Consider the following 22770-nt stretch of genomic DNA (forward strand, 5'->3'; position numbering starts at 1 on the left):
CTTTTCCTAAAACTTTTTGTACAAATGTTTTCCATATTGCTTCGAAATCATTTCTCTTGATTATTCCTCTTCTAAACTTAATTTCACTAGTTAACTTATCATTAATTGCTATTTGCCAAATCTCTCTATACCAATGTTGTATTTGTAAATCTCCCTGATCTTTCCACTTTTTTGCTATCATTAATAAATTTGTAATTAGATCCTTTATAACTTGGGTGCAGTTAATTTTATCATATAAAGATAATAACGCTATCTTTGGACTAAATTCTAAATCAATTTTTGTTATTTCTTTTATCTCCTCAAATACAATTTGCCAAAATTTCCTTACGGTTCTACAACCCCACCACATATGCATATAAGTGCCTATCTCTTGACACCCTCTCCAACATAACCTTGAATAATTCTTATTTATATGACTTAACCTTACAGGCGTTAAATACCATTTCCAAATTATTTTGTAATAGTTCTCTTTTATTCGTATAAAATAAAATTTTAAATGGCGTTGGTTCCAAATTTTCCCCCATTCGTGGTCATTTATTTTTTGTACTAAATCATCCTCCCATGTTGTCTTTAAATAATCTTCTTTCTCATTATATTTTAATAATAATTTATATATTTCACTTGTGACCCCTTTCAAAGTTTCATTTGGCTCTATACTTTCTCTTTGCCTAATCAACTGTTCAAATTTTGTGTATTCTCTAATCTCTCCTATATTTTTCTCATACTTCTTTATCCATTGTTCCAATTGAATACAATTATACTAAGTTAATTTTGATCCTTGCAATTTCTCCTTTATTTTCCCTTTCTCCCTCATAGTCTTCATCCATTCTCTTATCCTATATATTTCTTGACCTTTTACTAATTTCCCTACTTCTTCCTTTAAATTTACTGGAAATTTTTTTTAGCATTATAACTGGTGTTAAAGGTGAAATAGCTGGCATTAGTTTTTCTTTATTTTTTTTCCAAATTTCTAATATATTCTTTAAAAAAGGGTTTTCTATTTCCTTCATTTCTTTCATAGTAAGTTCTTTAAAAAATATATTTTCCAATTTTTCCTCTATTCCTGTTGTTTCCATCTCTAACCAATCTAATTCCCCTTTCTCTATGATTCCATCTATAATATATCTTATTTGGTTTGCATTATAGTACAATTTTAAATTTGGGAGACCCAAACCTCCTTCTTTTTGGGGTTTGTACCAATATCTTTTATTAATCCTTGCTTTTTTATTCCCATTACAATAGTTATTCACTAATACTTGCCAATTTTTAATTTCAACCTCTGATATTTGTATTGGCAACATCCTAAACAAAAAATTAATCTTAGGCAGAATTTTCATTTTTATTAATGCGATTCTACCGAACCATAATAATTTTATATTTTTATATTCTTCTAATTTCCTTTTAATTTCTATTCTTAATTTTTTATAGTTCTGATCCTCTAATTTGTGTAGATTTTTTGTAATTTTTATTCCTAGATATTTAATTGTATCTTTTACCTTTATATCTATCTTTCCATCCTTTTAAAGTACTATCTACAACTCAACTTATTTGCTTGCACAGAAGTCCTTATTGATTGTCATTGAGATAACAGATCTGAGGGATAATCTTGCTATTGGCCAAACCGAGTCAGATACAGTAAATCAAAGATGACTGGAGGCTTATAACCTGCTGTTTAGCAGAGCTTAAAAGTTTTACTTTCCCAGAATCCTGCAGTCAGCAAGGCCAGCATAAGGGACATTAGAGTTATAGCCTGAACTTTTCTGGGTTGTTTTCAAGCTCCAGCTATTCTGAAGAATATTTGTTTGGAGAAGTGAGGGATAGTGTTTAAGCATTTTAAATGACCACAGGAAATTTGGGGAACGTATCTGAGTTTGGTCCTTTCAAGATGGTGCCAAAAGGGCAGGCTGAAAGCTTCCAATCATCTCTGGTTTATTGTTTTTCATCTGGATTTCCGATTTGGAGATGATCCCTAGAATTTTCAGTGTAGTAAACAACATACAATCCAGTGGTATCTCAGATTAACGATTTTATCATAGTATGACCTTTTCCTAGAATAAAGCTCAAATAGTCATCCAGAATGTCAGGTATATATTTAGTACACAGAGAATATGGAAGTACCGAGGTATTGGTAATTCTTACATTTCCCCAACAACTAAGACATAACTGTGTTACATTAAAATTAGAATACAGTGAGACTAACTTCAATGATTTGTGACCTCACAACCTCAAAGTGTTTTGTATCATAAGGCAGCAGTCTGTATCATTCTAGTGGTTTTAAGCAACTTTTTAATAACAAAAAAAGTAAAATACTGTAGTTACTTTATAAATCATAACTATAATATCAACTAAGGAGAGCAAGCATGGTATAGGGCCGTGATGGCAAACCCATGGCACGTGTGCCACATGTGGCACGTGGCGCGGTTTCGCCAGGCACAGGGGCGTGGGAGAAGGCGGAATGGGCGCGTGCCCGTTCCGCCTCCTCCCTGCCATTTTCGGGCCTCCCGCTGTCTCTCAGAGACAGCGGGAAGCCAGAAAATGGCACCTGGGAGGAGGAGACAGAGGCGCGTACGCGTCTGTCTCCTCCTCCCAGCCCTCTTCCCTCCCGGCTTGCCTTGGCTCGCTGGGAAAGGGCTCCCTTTCCCGGCTAGCGAAGGCCGAGGAGGAGGCAGCTGGGACACATGCCCAGCCGCCTCCTCCTCTTCCCAGCTTGGGAGGAAGCCTCGGCCTCCTCTCAGGCCGGGAAAGAGCGCGGGGGCCGCCTGGCATCGTGGCGATCGCCGTGGTGCCAAGGGGCCTCCCCCTCCTCCCGGCTTGGGAGGAAGCCTCAGCCTCCTCTCAGGCCGGGAAAGAGTGCAGGGGCCGCCTGGCATCGCGGCGATCGCCACGGTGCCAAGAGGCCTCCTCCTCCTCCCAGCTTGGGAGGAAGCCTCGGCCTGCTCCCTGGCCGGGAAAGAGCGCGGGGGCCCCCTGGCATCGCGGCGATTGCCGCGGTCTCAAGGGACCTCCCCCTCCTCCCGGCTTGGGAGGAAGCCTCGGCCTCCTCTCAGGCCGGGAAAGAGCGCGGGGGCCCCCTGGCATCGCAGCGATTGCTGTGGTGCCAAGCGGCCTCCTCCTCCTCCTGGCTTGCCTTGGCTCTCCGGGAAAGGGCTCCGCAGGGCCCTTTCCCGGCGAGCTAAGGATGAGGAGTAGGCGGCTGGGACACGTCCCAGCTGCCGCCTCCTCCTCCTCCCGGCTTGCCTTCGCTCGCCGGGAAAGGGCTCTGCGGAGCCCTTTCCTGGCGAGTCACGGAAGGGCGAGGGCCGTTTTGCCGGCCTCTGACGGCCCCAGGAGGGACCCTCAGGGGCCGGCAAACGGCGGGGGAGGAGCCAGAGGCTCCCTCCCTCTGAAAAGGGGGTGGAAGCCCCGCCCCCTGGAGGGCAGAAGACCCAGCCCAGCACCCACCCCCCATCCTGGGGGTAGAAGCCCCACCCCCGGCACGCGACCTCATAAAGGTTCGCCATCACTGGTATAGGGGTTTCAGCATTGAACTATGACTCTGGAGATCAGAGTTTGATTCTCCACTCAGCCATGGAAACTCAGGCGGTGACTCTTGGTGAGTCCCACACACACTCTCCACCCCAGAAAATCCTGTAATAGGCTCTCCTTAGTGTCACCATAAGTTGGAGAATACCTGAAGGCACACACAACAACAACATTAACTAATGTTGCTAATTGAGCCCTGGTGGCGCAGTGGTTAAATGCTTATACTGCAGCCATTCACTCAAAACCACAAGGTTGCGAGTTCAAGACCAGCAAAAGGGCCCAAGCTCGACTCAGGCTTGCATCCTTCCGAGGTCGCTAAAATGAGTACCCAGGCTGTTGGGGGCAAATTAGCTTACTTGCTAATTAGCTTACTTGCTGTTCACCGCTATGATCTTTGGAATAGCGGTATATAAATAAAACAAATTATTATTATTATTATTATTATTATTATTAATGCCTTGGGCTCTATCTTTTCATGCTACAATGATACATGTTTGAGGATGGGACTGTCGAATCTGTCAGAGGAAACTTAATGCAGAAATTTTTGACTGCACAATTACATTCTCAATAGGATGTATTTTCTAGAGACCTCTGAGTAAACAAGTATGTTGATTTGAAGATGGTGCTTAAAAACAACTAATATTTATGTATGATAAGCATTTTGGTTTGGAGATGGTTTCTTAACTGGTCCAATTATTTCCTATGGCCATTCCTATGGATCAAATTCATCTCAGTAGTATCCTCCTTTAATGTTTCCAAGGCTGGATAAGAAATGCTTATGCAAATACATATGGCCTTCATTCCAAAGCACATCCTGCTGGTGATGTTATAATCACCAGCAGTCAGGAACTGTATATTTGGGAGGATTGATAAGGCATGCTCAATCAATTAGGCAAGAGATAGCTAAGCACAATCAAATCTCACTTTATCCTTGAACTTATCAGATTCTGCATTTATTGCATTTCAGTTGCAAAGTTCAGTAATGTATAGATAACGATTGCCTTTATACTACAGAATTAATGGTGTACATGGCTTTAACCATAGCTCAATGCTATGGAATTCTGGGATTTGCAGTTTTGTGGGATATTTAGCCTTCTCTGGTGGCAGAACAAACTACAAATCCCAGAATCCCATAGGATGTAGCCATGACAGTTAAAGCAGTATCAAACTGCATTAACTCTGCCATGTGGCAGCAGCCACTGATAATTCTTCAGCTTATAATAAAACAGGAACAAATCATTTACTCTGGTTTTTCCTTACTTTTGCTCTTCCTACCCCAACATCTTAAAGCATTCAATAGGCCCTGCCTGTTTCCTTTTCCTTAATGCTGAGCATTCGTCAAGTACTGAGAAATTTCCAGAACAGTGGTTTCTGCTGCATGGCACAGAGCATTCAGCGTATGCCACTTATGGGGTGGGAAAAATTGCTTTCTTTATGAAGTTAAGTTTTGAGCAAACAAACAACAAACAGTGTAAGTATTGATGAGCTTGATCAATACTTTGGAGTCCTTGATAAAGAACAAGATGGAACCCATGCAGCCAATTCCACATAGAGAAGGCTTTGCTGATCCCGGCTAGGCTCTGAGGAGAGAGGCCATGGCTGCGGCTTCTCTCCTTGGAGCCCAGCTCAGCGGCAAGCCTTCTCGGAGGCAGAACCACACAGGGCCTAGCCAGTGGGCTGGGCTCCAGAGGAGGAATGTATGGCCGAAACCTCTGCTGTATTCCTATGGTGTTCAACTGCAATATGTCCTATTGGAATATGAGAATGGGCAAGATGGAGCAGAAGAAATGGGAGTAGAGGCAGAGATGTAGCAAGACACTCTTCATTGGAGGAAGCAGACACAAATATGCAGAAATGAGAAGGGCTGGTGGCAGCGGTTTTGTTGTGGGGAGGTAAATTGAGAGTGTTGCTCCCCACAAGAAGGTTTCCTTCTTCACCAGGGAAAATGTTCTCCTTTTGCACCCTTGGAAGCAGCAACCGAGCAGCTGGTCAGCAGCAACCAAGAAGCCTCTTGCTTGCTCCAACCTTTGCCATTACAAACAATCATAGACACTCTATGCTTCCTTGACTGCTGAGCTATTCCATTTTACTTTTAATCTAAACATCCACTAACTCTTAATTAACTTTATCTTAAACCATAAAATTAATTATTATTACATATGAACTTATGACTAATCAAATTTATTCTTTTTTTCTCTATATATTTTTCAACCTTTATAACCATTTCTATATCTTACTTAAAACTAAGCATGACTTAACTGATTTCCTTTAATTAATAATTTACCTTTATTCCTCTAATGAAACAATATAGACATCCAACCAAAGATCCCAATCTGTATAAAACTCCTTTAGTGAAATCTCTTTCAGCAAAGAAGTTAACTTATCCATTTCATAAAAGTCAAGTACTTTAAGCTTCCATTCTTCCACTTTAAGAATTTCTTCTTTCCTCCAGTATTTTGCAAATATTCTTGCAGCCACAATTGTATGGAATAATAATTTTCCCTATTTTTTTCCAGTGTTTGATTTTCAATTATGTTCAAAAGATACATTTTGAGGTCTGCCCGTTCTTTAAACTTAAATATTTTTTCATCTCAATATGAATATTCTTCCAAAACATTTTAGCTTTCTCACAGTTTCACCAACTGCAAATAAGAACCTACCTCTTTTTGACATTTCCAACATATGTTTTTATTATTTTAAAACATTTTTGACAATTTATAGGGGGTTAAGAACCACCTATATTGTGATTTATAAACATTTTCTTTTAAATCCACATTCAAGGTTTGTTTGATTCTAATTTTCCAAATTCTCTCCCATTATTCCAATCCAATAGGTTTGTTCAAATCCTTTGCCCATAATTTATCATAAACTCTTTAATTGTTTCTTCCTCTAATTCAAATTTCATTATTAATATATACAGTTTAGATATTTGTTTTTAGAACCTTTTATGATGTTTTCTAGCTCTGGCTCTACTAAACCAATTCCATTTATTTTATTATCCATCAGGAATCTTTCTTTTAATTGCCTGTAGGCAAACCAATTACAATTAAAACTTTCACTTATTAGCTCTTTTTTTGTTTTCATTTCCATTTTACCCTGATTCAATTTTGTAATTTCTGCATATATAAACCAGGAGTTCTTATGAAATTCCTCTGTCACATATAATGCTTTATTTGTGGATGCCCTTAGTGGCATTTTATATTTTATATTTTAGTCAAATTCATAAAAGTGACTTCATAATACAACCCCCCTCCCTTAATCTCACCCACTCCATTAGCCAATCCAGGGCACATGCATGATAATGCCATTTTAAATTGAGTAAAGCCAAACCACCTCTGTCTATTGAGTCTTGAAGAGCTTTCATTTTTATTCTGTTTTTTTTAATATTTCAAATAAATGCTGTTAAATTTCTGTCCCAATTTATAAACGACAAATCATTAGTAATTATAAGCAGATTTTGAAAAAGAAAGATCATTCTTGGTAATACTAACATCTTTATTGTAGCAATTTTTACCAACTAAGAAATATTTAAATTTTGCCATCGTTTCAAATCTAATTTAATGTTTTTCCAAATTTTCTTATAATTATTACTAAAAAGTTCCATATTTTTGAAGAGATAGTAATGCCCAAGTATTTCATGGATTTTTTTACTTGGAAACCTGTTTTTTCTTTCAATCTTTTAATTTCTTTTCCTGATAAATTCATAGTCAACATCGTTGTTTTATTTTTATTAATCTGATATCCTGCTACTTCTCCATATTTCTTGAATGTTTGCATCATATATTCACTATTCTAAATTGGGTTTGTTAAAGTCAAAACAAGATCATCAAAGTCATAAACAATTAAGTCATAAACATAAAGTCAAAACAATTAAGGCCCTTAATTTGTATACCTCTTTCTTCATTTTAAAACCTTCAATTAATTGATTGTCTCTAATATTTCCCAACAGAATCTCTAATGTTAGAATAAATAATAGAGGAGAGAAGGGACAGCCCTGTCTCATCCCCTTATATATTCTACACGTGTAACACCAATCTTGAGGCAATTACTTCTTGAAGCCAAAGAATTGTTCTGATGTCATCCTATGACATGCCAGAAAAAAAAACTTTAATAAGTTTTACTTTATAATTACATTAAAAGATGTGAACACCACTTTGAACAAGCCAGTGTTTGTTGGCATGTCTCATAGGCTATTAGACATCCCTTTCAATTACAGGTAGTATAATTGTTCAATGATAACATCACTGCTCCACAAAAGGCTGCAGGCCAGCCAGCTAACCCTATTGGATTTGCTCCATCAGTAAAATTGACAGCCTTGTGCCTAGAATGCTTCCCATCTAGTTTATCATCAAACCAGTGGCAAACCGGGGCGGGACCTCTGGGGTGGGACTTTGGTCTTGGACTTCCAGTGGAGTTTCTGGGGTGGGGGTGCCCGAAAAAGCCCCCCGTGGAGCTGGGGCACCAGAAAAAGCCCCTCCGTGGGACCTGGGCACTGGGGAAAGCCCCTCTGCAGGGCCTGAGGGCCTGAAAAGCCCTTCTGCGCAGACCAAACAGCATCCGTGGGGGGCAGGGAGCCGACATGTCATCCCCCTTCTTGGGTGTCGCCCCTCTTCTGGGGTGCAGTCCACACCCCCTGACCCCCCCCTCCCAGTGAAGCTACTGCTTCAAACCTTTTTTTGAAGAGGAAAATGCAGTGATTCAAGGCCCTTCCGTGTATGAAACAAGACATTAATGCTAAATTATTACTTAGTTAAATACACACTATTTTAATAAGCAGTATAATTTTACAGTGAGAAGCACATATAATGTGTGGAAAGGCAAACAAGTAACTTGCTTGGAATATATAAGAAGACCTGAAACAGCCTGCTCACTCATCTTTATACTTCTTAGACCTTGCCCTGAATTCCTCCAGGCTCCTGCACTGTAGCGTTGCCATGCAAAAATTAAAGCTAGTTCCTATATTCTGATTGTGATAAGACTGCACATCCAGGCAACAAGGAACACCTGCTTATATTTACTCTTCACTATAACTATTAAAGGTACACTAGCTCTCCAATTTTCAGTCTGGCAACCATATGTCTAGGATCCTGAAAGTCTAACCACCTACAGGGATTGGCTGAGCATACAGATAAAGATACTTTGAAGATGGCAAGAACAGTACATTCCTCCAAACAGAAACCAATTTAAGTTTGTCAGCTTGCTTATCTGTCAAGATCTTTGTTCACATCTATTCATTTGAATGAGGCTATTCCCTATTTTTTCACTACATTGTCTGTTCTCCTGTAGTAGTCTTGTCTGTTTTCTTGCCCCAGTTCTGGGATCATGGATAAAACCTATGAAGGACTTTGTGCTCTCACAGTTGGTGTTGTGCTTGGAGCAAAGGCATGCAGTCTCCACCTCCTCTTACAAACAACCTGATCTTCTACTTTGACATGTTGCTGTGGGATACAAGAGCTTTGCCACTGAACTAATAGAACTTTGGGCTGGTGAAAATGACTTTGCGGTATACAAGAAGTGGAAGTTGCAGCTGAGACTGAGGACACATAAATCAGGGCATTCTTACTGCCTCTCACCTTGCTCAGATATCACCTTTTCTCCCTGAGTTCAGTGGTGAGGTGTGATCAACCTAGACCAGTTGCTTTACAGAAACAGATAATGCTACTTGAAAGCTTTATGAAGAAGATAACAGAAGGAACATCTGGTCCTGTGACTATAAACAGAACCTTGTTAAGATCAAGGCCTTCACATGTCCCTTATGTTACCCGGGTGAAAGCCCACTAACATATGTTAAGAAAAATTGCAGCTTCAATTATTCCAGCGCCATCAACAGTGGTGTGTGGGTGATGGAAGTGGGTGATTGTGGCTTTGGAAAAACTGATGAAGACAAGTTTTGAGGCATGTGTTGTTGTTGTGTGTCTTCAAGTCATTTCCCAACGTATGGTGACCCTAAGGCAGCCCTATCACAGGATTTTCTTGGCAAAATTTGTTCAGAAGCAATTTACCCAAGCCTTCCATGAGGCAAAGAAAGTGGGACAGGTGTGACTTATGAGGCATGTGACAAGATGACATATCAGAAAAGGCAAGCATCACAACGGGACACAGTACAGGGATTTTTTTTAAAAAAATCCAAATTTGCAGCACAAGGAACCGAAGCTGGTAAAATAAATTTGTATCTTTTGTGAAGTGAGTTCTGTAATGTTTAGTTGCCTTGGGCAAAGTAAGCTGCTTTTATTTATTTTTTTCAAGGCTACAATGACACACAACATAAAGAGAAACCCAAACTTAGCAACACCAGGGACCAAAGCCGAGAGAAGACATAATTATCCCTCATATAAATGAGTTCTGTAATGTTAAGATGCCTTAACCAAAGCTAGCCAAGTTTTTATTTCGTTTGGTCTGGGATTTTTTTTTTTTTTTTTTTTTTTTTTTTGCAAGATCACAATACTGCACAGCTTATGGAATAAACCAAAAGTTGGCAACATAAAGAGCACAAGCCAGAGGAAATAAATTGCTAAACTGCAATGCATTCTGTAATTTGAGAAGGCATATTGGGCAAAGTGTTTGGGATTTTTTTTAATGTGAGATCAGAAAATTACATGACAATATGAGATCCTATGTGAACTGAATTTGGGGCCTTTGGATTGGTCAATTATCCCCACATGGTCATCCCTGGGGTCAAAGGGGATTAAAGGATCCACTTTTGTCCTTGGTCTTACTGCATAGCATGCATGACACATGTGTGTGCATACCCTCCACTTGTTCAAATTCAATAGGGAAAATCCTGTTTATTCCTCTTTCATCCCACTTTTTTCCATTGTTTTTAAAAGTCCCAATTTCACTTCCTGCCACTTTCCTCTTTTATCCTCATTTTACTTCCATTGCTGCAAACTCAAAAATGCAAAACTAGTTTGCATTCAATTAACTCAACAAGCAGGAGAAACAGGAGGAGGCAGAATCATATTCTTCCCAACAGGATCAGGCAAAAGCAAACTGCTGCTTGTGAGTTCTTCCTGTTTAATAATTTGCCATCTTGAAAACACTCTGATGGTAAAAACCGCCTTCTGATACTCAGGATTCTCTGAACAGTCTGGAATACATCTTTGGTCCAATCCACTCTGCAGAAATATTGGGAAAAGGAGTTTGCTGGTAACTAGGGTCCTGAAGGTTCTTTAGTTTTGAAGAATGTAAGCAAGTAAATAGTAGAGGTGAGAGAGGCAGCATCTACACTGTAGAAATAATCCGGTTGGACATCACTTTAACTGCCATGGCTTAACACTATGGAATTCTGGATATTGTAGCTTGTTGTGGCATGAGAGTGAAGCTCTGGTGCCCCTGGTTATTTCTGCAGTGCTGATGCAGCCAGAGTGATATAGTAGTTTGGGCATTGGACTGTGGCTCTGGACCTCATTCAGCCATGGAAACCCACTGGGTGACATTGGGCAAGTCACACTCTCTCACCCTTAGACAACAGCAAGAGCAAATCCCTCAGAATAAATTATAGTTCTTAAGGTCACTATATATTGAAGTGACTTGAAGGCACAATAAAACAAAAACATACCAAAACACACAACCACAACTGTAGAATACGTTTGAATCTCCAATCAGCCATAGAAACCCATTGGGTGACCTTGGACAAGTCATACTCTCTCACCCTCAGAGGAAGGCAAAAGCAAACCCCCGCTGTGCAAATCTTGCCAAGAAAGCAAACCCTATGACAGTGTCACCAAAATGACTTGAAGGCACACAACAGCAGCAACAAAGCGTAAATCTACAGCGCTATATAAATAAGATATAATAATAATAAAGTGAGGTGAAGAAGTAAACAGAAAGAGAAATATTAAGGCTGGATAAATTTTTCACAACCACAGTTGATGACAAGAACTCCATAAGCAATGGAAGCAATAGGCTTAGGAATGCATGAATATTTATTTATTTTTAAAAATTAAATAGTTAAATCTATTTAAAATTATTTTTGTCATTTGTAGTTTAGTTTTTAAGGGCTAAACCCTCTCAAGGCAGTGAAACCTCCCATGTCTTAAACTTTCAGGGCAGTTCGATGTAAATTCAGTGATACTGTTCTTCTAAACTATAGCTTCAGCAATGTAAACTCTACTGAAGATTACATCAAGTAATCTATTCTAATAACAACAATACTGGTTCAAGGACAGGCAATTGCAAAGATAAGATCCACACATCCACACTCATAGAAAACAGCACTACAGTATATTCTTGAAGGCAGACGTTGTTCATTAGAACAAGATGATTTTGATAATAACTTAAGCAATAACAGGCAGGATTTACTTGCAGTCATCCCCTTTAAGAGTAAAATATAACTACTAATAAATACAACATAAAACAGGAATTTGAACAATTCATTGTGTAAGAGTATATATGCTTTTTCCATCTCCCCCAATAATACAGGTAAACTAGCCTAGTGATATTAAAGACAATGTGACCTAGTAATTTGCATCCACCGTGTTCCATCAGACTCCAAATGGGAACCTTGTGTCCTCCCAGCCTTACTCGGTGATCCTGTTTGCACCCTGTGGGCAGGTGGGCAGAGATCCCTACCCTTGGGCAGTGCATCAGAGTCTCCTTGTCTGAAGCCTGGGCAATTTCCCAGTTTCCATGGGAAAGATGAGGAAATCATGCAAACCTACCTAACATACTTCCCTATCCGGTCCAATGGAGGAGTTACAAGTGCTCCCCCAGCACAGACTTTGGTCTTCTAGGCAAAATCCCAGTTTAGGAACTCTGGGTCTTGCTACCCCACAATGGATGGGAGAACCTCTCAGTGACTTGCACCCACATGCAGGGACGTAGCCGGGGGGGGGGAGTTCTTGGGGTCTGGACCCCCCTTCCTTTAGAAAAATGAATGGTGCGTGCTGCTGTGCCGCCGCACCCAAGCCCCAATATAATGGTGGCACTTAATCTGGACCCCCCCTTCCTAAAATCTTGGCTATGTCGCTACCACATGGATCCCACCTTTGTGGGATCCATGCCCCATCACCAAGCAAGGAAAACAGGTAGTGGTTTTTACATCTGTTGCCAGACAAGTTTTCTGATGCTTGGGTTCACATATCCCATGCTAGGCCAAACCTTTTTAGCTGTAACCAATAACACTGAGGGTTAAACATCCAGTTCCTTATTTTGTCTGAGTGCCTTAAGTCAGAAACTACTTCAAGGCATACCAGCACCACAACAAACAGCTAGCTAAACATGTACATAATAGTTAATCCAGAGCATGGAAAGTTATTCTTCAAAGATAATTAGTCTTCAAAAAGTAACCCTAACCTGTTATTCATTACAATGACTTTTTTAAAAAATTATAATAACATGTTACTTGCTGTGCTATTTGCTCCTTTTTCATTATATTCTGTTACCCCTAAATATGTGCTGTTCCTAAAGCCTAAGTAGGATGTACATTGTACAAATGAAGAGGAATTGTGCATTATGTTTAAAAAGGGTTTGAAGAAGTGTTATAATGGGAAGACAGCTGTACAATGGTATCAGAATCTGATATAAATGATATTAAAGCATTCTGGCAAAACATAACAAATCAAAATACCAAACTATACAGGGAGAGAAATCCAAGAATTTTCAAGAAAAGAAAGGACAAATTATGAATGTTGCTGCCACTTTTGGAAGTATGTTTATAGTTACTTTGATATAACAAAATAGGTCCTCTTGGACATGTATGGCCTCTATCTATAGATCAGGGATGGGCAACTGTGGAAGACTAGGAGTCCACATTAGCCCCTCAGCTAGGGTTGCCATAAGTCTGGACCTCCAAACCGGGACAAATGTAGGACAAATGTAGGACAAAATTTTCACATGTAGGGCACATTTTTTAAAAATGGAGGACACACGAAAGATATTGATGGTTTTTAAAAAATGTTAATATAAATTCATGTTTCTTAGGCATGATCAAAATGGAGGACATTTGGGCATTATTCCTAGACAGATGACAGAAATGTACTTTCCTTTTTGGCCAACCCCCCCTCCCCCCATGTCAAACAGCACATTTGGGCATTGAACATGGCTTTACTTAACATGGTCAATTCCATGGTCAGAAATACTAAAAGATAAAGGAGTTCAGGACGGATGGGACTTTCTCAAAAGGGAGATACTGAAGGCACAATTTCAAACAGTTCCAGTGAGAAAGAAAAACGGGAGGTGTCTCAAGAAACCAGGATGGATGACTAAGGAACTTTCAACGGAGCTAAGTTTGAAACGGAACATGTATAAGAAATGGAAAAAGGAGGAAATCACGAAAAAGGAATTCAAAGAAATAGCAGGCATGTGTAGGGGTAAAGTCAGAAAAGCTAAAGCGCAGAATGAACTCAGGCTTGCTAGAGAGGTTAAGAACAATAAAAAGGGCTTTTTTGGATATGTCCGCAGCAAGAGGAAGAAGAAGGAAACGGTAGGGTCACTGCGAGGAGAAGATGGCAAAATGCTAACAGGAGATAGAGAAAAGGCAGAATTACTCAACACCTTCTTTGCCTCAGTCTTCTCAGAAAAGGCAAAGGGTGCTCAACCTGAGGATAATGGAGCAGAGGACAGAATAGGGGAATTTCAGCACAGAATAAGTAAAGAGATAGTAGAGGAACACCTTGTTAATCTAAATGAATTTAAGTCTCCGGGACCAGATGAACTCCATCCAAGGGTATTAAAAGAACTGGCAAATGTAATATCAGAGCCATTGGCAATCATATTTGAAAACTCCTGGAGAACAGGAGAGATCCCAGCAGACTGGAGGAGGGCAAACGTTGTCCCCATCTTCAAAAAGGGGAAAAAAGAGGATCCCAACAATTATCGTCCAGTTAGTCTGACATCAGTACTAGGAAAGATTCTGGAGCAGATCATTAAACAGAGAGTCTGTGAACATCTAGAAGGCAATGCCATAATCACAAAAAGTCAACATGGGTTTCAGAGAAACAAGTCATGCCAGACAAATCTAATCTCTTTCTTTGACAAAATTACCAGCTTGGTAGATGAAGGGAATGCTGTGGATATAGTATATCTTGATTTCAGTAAGGCCTTTGACAAGGTTTCCCATGACATACTTGCAAACAAGCTTGTAAAATGTGGGCTAGACAAAGGAACTGTTAAATGGATCTGTAATTGGTTGACCGGCCGAACCCAAAGGGTGCTCAACAATGGCTCCTTTTCATCCTGGAGAGAATTGACCAGTGGGGTCCCACAGGGCTCTGTCCTGGGCCCAGTGCTATTCAACATCTTTATCAATGACCTGGATGACAGAATTGGGAGCATACTTATCAAATTTGCAGATGACACCAAATTAGGGGGGAATAGCTAATACCCCAGAGGACAGGATCAAGATTCAAAATGACCTGAATAGACTAGAAAGCTGGGCCAAAGCTAACAAAATGAAATTCAACACAGAGAAATGTAAGGTATTGCACTTAGGGCGGAAAAATAAAATGCACAGATATAGGATGGGTGACACCTGGCTGAATGAAACTACGTGTGAAAGGGATCTAGGAGTCCAAGTAGACCACAAGTTGAACATGAGTGAACAGTGTGATGCGGCAGCTAAAAAGGCCAATGCTATTTTAGGCTGCATCAATAGAAGTATAGTGTCTAGATCAAGAGAAGTAATAGTGCCACTGTATTCTGCTTTGGTCAGGCCCCACCTAGAATATTGTGTCCAGTTCTGGGCGCCACAATTCAGAAAGGACATTGAGAAACTGGAGCGTGTCCAAAGGAGGGCGACAAAAATGGTGAAGGGTCTGGAAACCATGCCCGATGAGGAATGACTTAGGGAGCTGGGGATGTTTAGCCTGGAGAAAAGAAGGTTAAGAGGTGATATGATAGCCCTGTTTAAATATTTGAAGGGATGTCATATTGAGGAGGGAGCAAGCTTGTTTTCTTCTGCTCCAGAGAACAAAACCCGGAACAATGGATGCAAGCTACAGGAAAAGAGATTCCACCTGAACATTAGGAGGAACTTCCTGACAGTAAGGGCTGTTCGACAGTGGAATGCACTCCCTCGGAGGGTGATAGAGTCTCCTTCCTTGGAGGTCTTTAAACAAAGGCTGGATGGCCATCTGTCAGGGATGCTTTGATTTGGATTTCCTGCATGGCAGGGGGTTGGACTGGATGGCCCTAGTGGTCTCTTCCAACTCTACGATTCTATGATTCTATGATTCTATGATTCTATGGCAATCTCTTGCATATTTCAGAGGCTTATTTGATAACCAAACTCTTTGGGTTTCACACTGAACATGCTATGCATACTGAATATGTCAAGGTGGTTTAACAAGAAGTGGGTTTGCCCTCGGATTCAACTGTACTTCTCAGAAGTGTGTACTTGGTCAAGGGACTTTGGTTTTCCCCCCACTGTGCATGAGTTTGTAAAAATCAGAGCAACTTACATTGGTCGTGCCTCAGAAGCTGGCTCATTTCATCATCATCATCATCATCATCATCATCATCATCATCATCATCACTATCCTCTTCCTCCTCCTCCTCTTCTTCCTCCTTGTCTTTCCTCCTTCCTCCCTCCTTCCTCCTTCCTTCCTCCTTCCTCCCTCCCTCCCCCTCCTTCCTCCCTCCTCCCTCCCTCCTCCTTCCTTCCTCCCTCCTCCCTCCCTCCTCCCTCCTCCTACTTCCTTCCTTCCTCCCTCCTCCTCCTCTGCCTCCCAGGCCCAAGCGGAGGAGGAGGTGGGTGGCTGCCTTGGCGCGCTCCCCCCTGCCTGCGCGCCAAGGCAGCAGGCAGGCAGCCACCCACCTCTGCCTCGCGCGCCTCCGTGCGACCGTGCTAGGCGCTTGCCTTGGGCCCGGCAGGCGGAGGCAGAGGCAGAAGAGGAGGCAGAGGTGCCTGCCTGGCTTGGTGCTCTCCGCCCGCCGCGCACCAAGGCAGCAGGCAGGCAGCCACCCACCTCTGCCTCCGCCTCCCGGGCCCAAGGAAGTGCCCAGTGCGGAGGCGCACGAGGCGGAGGAGATGGTGGGTGGCTGCCTGCCTGCTGCCTTGGCGCACGCGCAGGCGGGGAGCACCAAGCCAGGCAGGCACCTCTGCCTCCTCCTCCGCTTGGCGCGGCCTGGAACGGAGGAGGAGGAGGAGGTGCGCCTCCTGCGCGCCCCCTCCCCGCCTCCCTGCCACCTTCCCCCGCCTCCCCGCGCGGCCGTGCCAACCACCTCCTCCTCCATTCCAGGCCACGCAGCCGTGCGCAGGAGGCACACCGCCTCCTCCTTCACCTCCTCCTTCACTTCCTCCACGTGGCTGCGCGGCCTGGAACAGAGGAGGAGGAGGAGGTGGGTGGGGCGGCCGGGTGGGGAGGCGGGGGAAGGTGGGTTGGCGCTGCGTGGGCCCCGAACCAGGGGCTGGGGGCCAAACCGGACTGGGACTGGGCCCCCAAAAGCGGATTTGTCCCGGGGGCCGCCGGGATATGGCATCCCTACCCGCAGCAGACCTTGGCGGGTTGCACCCCTCAGCACATCTGCTGCCATTAAAAATATCAATTTTTTAGTTTTTTGTGGCGTTTTCAGACTATGTGGCCATGTTGTAGAAGAGTATCAAATTTTTGTTCCCTCCAAATGCCCACAAAACAGCCCTAGGGGCTTGCATGTGGCCTGTGGGCCACACTTTGCCCACAAAAAAAACCCAAAAACAACTCCTAGACTTCCACAGTTGCCTGTCCTTGCTCTATAGAAAGATGCCATACATGTGCAACAGGACTTACTTTGTTATACCTCTACTTCATAAAGCTTTTATTTGAAATCACAGAAACCAAAAACACAAGAATACCACAAAACCATTAAGCTAACAGAAAATCTACCCCCCACACACACACACACTGACACACACTGCTGCAACCTAGCCCAAAGGCAAGGGCACATGGGTCTTTGATGTTCTCAAAGGAAAACAGTTGAGCTTTTGCTCATATTTCATGGAATGTGGTAAGATGTGGTAAACTGTAAGGCCCAGTTACACTGAATACAAAACATGTGCTTTGAGCTCAATACTGCCATTCTTGGTCTGCTGCCAGGTTTTCCTGGTGGCCAGAGCACCTGTCACCACAAAAATAATTTTTTACCCACCTGCCCCCAAGGCTCAAGGCAGGGCACAACATAGATTAAAACACTATTTAAACACATAAATTAAAACACACAAACACAGGAGACAATACACGTTAAATAATCTAACATAACATTTAAAATTTAAATTTAAAAGTTTAAAATATACTGATTTAAAATATACCAATTTAAAATTGACTGGGTGGGCCTTCCAGATGTTTAATGCTGTTTTTAAATTCAGATAGCATGTTTACTATTGAATCTCTCCCAATAGGTCATTCCACAGTTTAGGGATGGCCAGTGAAAATATCCTCTTGATGACCATAACCAAGTTGAAATAAATGTGTCCCAGAGACCTGAGCACTCAAGGCAGATAGACAGGATGATACACAATCACAGTGGTCTCCACTCATAACTTTGCAATGAATGTGTTTGAGATCACTCAATTAGAGCCATAATAATGTCACAAGTACATATTCAGGAAGAAGACCCACTGTTTATGCTCAGGAGTGTGCAAATTATTTCAGCCTTAGGTGCCTCATATTATAGAACTGTGCTAATGTGTATTTAGTCGTTCAGGATTGAAGTATGCCATGAAGAAAACCCAAACACAATTTCTTTCTGTAAAGCAGGAAGTGATGTTTGGAATGGGAAGCCATCTGGCACGAGTGTGCACATGTGTGGGTTGGTATTGCTTTACTGTTTCCCAGCCACTCAAAACCTTTGATTAATTAGTCAATAACATTTAAGTTAAGCTTCCTGGGAACGGAAGAACTGGAATATGGCAACCCTACCCAAAAGTAATATGGTGATAAAAATATGGTTGCAAAATACACCACCATGCCACTTTGCAGCTAGGAGAGGAGACTGAAATGCTGATCCCCACTGCCATTTTTCCACATTCTTAATTTATTGCCTCCCAATAAAACGGGATGTTTACCAGGGTATCATGCTTGTGCCAGTGCATCATTTCAAATGTCTGACATAGAGCCGCTCATTACCATAACAATCTCCAGCATGATTGCTACTTCCTTGGGCGTTTGCTGGCCGGCCACAATCACAAGGGTGACAACTCCTGTCATCCTGAAGGAAGCTTTTTGCCCACACCTGGCTTCTGCTAAAGGACTGTAAAAAGGATTTTTCTCTCAAGGGTCAAGCCATTACCACCCAGGTCCAGTCAATCAGAGTTCTCCCCTGAAGTCTCACAGAACTAAATAAGTATAGCTAGACAGGGGACTGGTTTAATATCATAGAACATTGTGGAGATCTAGGGGTAGAAAGGATAAAAAAAATCAGCATTTAAGATCATAATCATAATTATAAAAATGAGGGAAGGAACAGAATAGTTGCATTCCAGCTAAAGCTCTGCCAGAATGTGTGGACAGGAGAAGCTCCTCTTCACCAGCAGAGGAATTCCTTTTTCCACTGTGAAGAGTGAAAATGGGAAAATTGGCTATGTCCCATGTTTTGTGCACGGTAGGGGTATCATTATGGGGTTGTGGACCACATCAGGTGACATCTTAAGGGGGGGAGGGTTACACCACTGCTCCCCAGACATCTGTTTTTTGGCAGCAACGGGCTGTGGCATACACCTGAGTCCCTTTAAAACATTTAATAGATAAAGTGAGTGGGGTGAGGCTCATTGGGAGGAGAAAGGAAAGGCCCAGGTTTAAATAATAAAATAAAATTACAATTTAATTTTTTTAATTTTAAAATAATTATTTTAAAATTTTCTTTAAAAACATCAAGTCTTACCAAATTTTCACTTTAATACCATGAAACTATGTACATGCAAATGCTAGTGCATATGGTATTGTAATTTAAAAGTATAATTTTAATTTTCCTAGTTGTTTTATGTCACAACTATTACATTCAGTGATATATGGGAATTCCAATTTATGAATAACCTTTGCACAAAAAACATTACTAAGAATTCTGTATGGTTTAGTATGAAAGGAGGGCATTCATGGTGGGGGTGACACCATGAGTTAAAGCACTAGGTGACACCAACCCTTGTAACACCACTGGTGTGTGGTGTTGTAGCTTTGAATCCAGCAGATCCAAAGCAAGCTGTTTTCTTTCCTGTCCTTGGCCTACCCAGTGTCAGGGTTTTCCATTGGCTTCTAGTTGTAACTGAAAATGGTAGCTGTCTGCCCGATTGATGGAGGGCTCTGGAGAAGACCTATTGATAGCCAATCCTTATCTCTGCCTGCCATCAATATCAGGTGGTCTTAATAAATGGTGCTTCTAATAAATGCCCAGGACTCTAAATATAGAGATACCCAGAAGCTTATCGCACACCTCCCCCCACATTATGGGAACTGGAAGGGACGCTTGGGGATGTGTGCAACCGTGAAAAATGGATTTTATTGCACAGCAACTCGTCCTCAAAAGAGCCCTATTCCATCCCCCAGCACCAAGCCGTCCCCATTCAGTGCTGAGGAGCATTAAATGTTCTGGTCAGAAGACTTCTGACCGAGGAAAATTGCGCCCCTCAGCACTGAATGGAGACGGCTTGGTGCCAGGGGATGGAACAGGGCCCTTTTGAAGATGATTTGTTGTGCGATAAAATGCAATTTTTGCAGGTTGCACGTGGCCCCGAGCGTCCCCTTCCAGTTCCCATAATGGGGGGGAGGTGTGCGATAAGCTCCCCAGTGTTATACTTTGAGTATTGTACTACAACACTTGAGACCAGAGTTTGATTCTCTGCTTGGACATGGAAACCGACTGAGTGACCTTGGCTGAGTCACACTCAGGCCCAGAAAACCCCATGACAAGGATACTGTAAGGTCACCATCAGCTTAAAAAAATGAAAGCACATAACATCAAATTGCTGAAAGGTACCAGATTCCATCAGGCTCAGACCTGGCTAGTACTATTGGCGGGGGGCTGCCCAAGGAATCAACAGGTGCTGTAGGCTATATTTCAGGGGAAGGAACTGGCAAAACCACCTCTGAGTTCTCTTCCTTACCTAAGAAGCTTTGTGGAGTTTCATAAATGTGCCATTGAAAATCTGACGCAAGCGAAGGAGCTGCAGTACCTTGCGAACTTTGAGACTAACACCGTTAATTCCTCTGATCCTGATCACAAATGCCAGTTTGGGTTCTGCAGGTACATAGTAATTGCCAGCTTTACGGGCCATGCAGGCCATGATAAGTTGACAGGTGACATGAAGGCACATACAGATACATACTTTTGAAACAAACATAAAAATTTGAGCTTTTGGATTCATAATATGGCTGAACTACAACTACTTTTGTGCAGGAATAAAAAAATATTAGAACTACCTAACCACAGTGATGCTTATCTTAATGGTCTGATTTTCAAATAATTGCATTATGTCATCTTTGGAGATCTGGAGTGGTTCTCTCCCTCTAAAGGGAATCCAAACTTTCTACTAGATATACTGAATTCATGTCTATAATATTCATTTTAAAGGACCTGATTTCATTGTTTAAAAAGAATTGAATCCCCCCCTCCCGCTTACTAAGAAATAAACCTGAAACAATTCTCAAATACAAATATTTTGGTGACTAATCATTCCCACAATTCTCCAGCCAGCAGGCTTATTGGAAAATGCTAATACAGTGTGCCCGTGCCATATGCAGGTGCGCCATATGTGGCTTTCAGCTTATGCTGAAGCCACCCCATGGGAAAAACAATGGAACGTGCAGCCATGGCACGCAGGCCGCATTGCATGCACATGCTCCACTGTTTTCAATGGGACTTAAGCATATGCGTTTTTCCCATATGGATGTGTGTGTGCGAAACGGATCCCCCACATAAAGAAAGAGCCACTTTAAAAATATTTTTCCTGCGTTCTCTTTACCCTCAACCTACTAAATTATCAGTTGAAAATAAACTGCTTGCGAAATACCTATTAGAATTTTCTTCAATGTATCATCACGAGCATTTATTTTTTGTTTTCTGTTTTATTCACAAGGGTTGACGAGGAACAAAGGCAGAATGAGGCAGAAAAGAGAAAGAGCAGAAAATAATGAAACAAAGGGATGCAATGAGGGGCTTGACTGCAAGAATAAAACCACAGTGTAAATAATAATCCTCTCTTATGTAAAATCATTTGGCTCTGATGGTCATATTTGGATTATCTTTTAGGAGATGTATGATGAAATATCAATAGGAAACTTGTGCCAGCCTTTAAAATAAATACTGGTTGCAAGAGGCTTTATAAATAACCATCCTAGGAATGGTTGTGTCATTCTGTCGCTCAGCATGCTTTCAGGACAGCCTAATCTCTCCATCTCCAGATTGTCACTGCAAAGATCACTCAAAGGCTTTCTTCCCTACTTTAACAACTTTTTTCGTCCCGGTTCAAGATGTCCAAATAGCATTTAGATTTAAATAGTAATCATATCCAGCACCTTCTTTGCTTCATATTATTTTTCTTCTTCCCCCACCACCCATAACAAGTTAAATTACAGTAGCTTTTCCAGGCATCTTTCCAGTTTAAATTAAAAGCAAAGCTGTGAATGAGGCATACTCACATATTGGTATATCCCCTTGAGTAGGTCGGTGCTCCTTGTGAGTTGCCTCCTGCCTTCTCATAAGTATTTGGCTGTTTGCTACTATAAGTAGCTATTACAAGGACTCTGACCCTCCCAGCAGTTTATGCCAAGTGGCCTTGTCCATGACTCATTGCTTCCCGGCACAGCATTCCAAAAGATTCAGGTTTTGCCCTCACTGAGGTGGTAAACCTGTGCCAGAAAAATTAAAGAGAGGCCCATCTACTAGAGACAGAGCTCTTCACACATCCTAAGGGCTCTCTAATCCAACCCTCTACCAGCTGAAGGAACCCAGTGCAAAAAAACAAAACATAACACATTTAAGAAGTGACTATTAATTTGTGTTTTAAAACCGCCATGGAAGGTTTTAAAATTCTCACCTCCACCTGATCTATCTCATGGGATTGTAGTGGGGAGAAAGTGGAAAAGACTAACTGTGTACAGTGGCTTAAATTCTTTGGGAGAAGGCAGCGTGTAAAGATAGCAATTTCAATGTAAATCTTAGGCTGCCTGCCCCAAGGGTGTTACAGTTTCATGATTCAGCACTGAGAAAATTTATAGCGAATGGAATAGGAAGCAAGACAAGGTAAGTATAGTTCCATTCAGTTCCTGTACTACTGGGTTAGGCAGGATCCCTCACAGCTGAACAGTGACCCTGGGTCTCTCTCTTTTTCTCTGTTTCTCA

The sequence above is a fragment of the Sceloporus occidentalis genome, unplaced genomic scaffold (genome assembly GCF_023333645.1).
Source record: "Sceloporus occidentalis isolate IW3139 unplaced genomic scaffold, rSceOcc1.0.p SCAF_2, whole genome shotgun sequence".
NCBI lineage: Eukaryota > Metazoa > Chordata > Lepidosauria > Squamata > Phrynosomatidae > Sceloporus > Sceloporus occidentalis.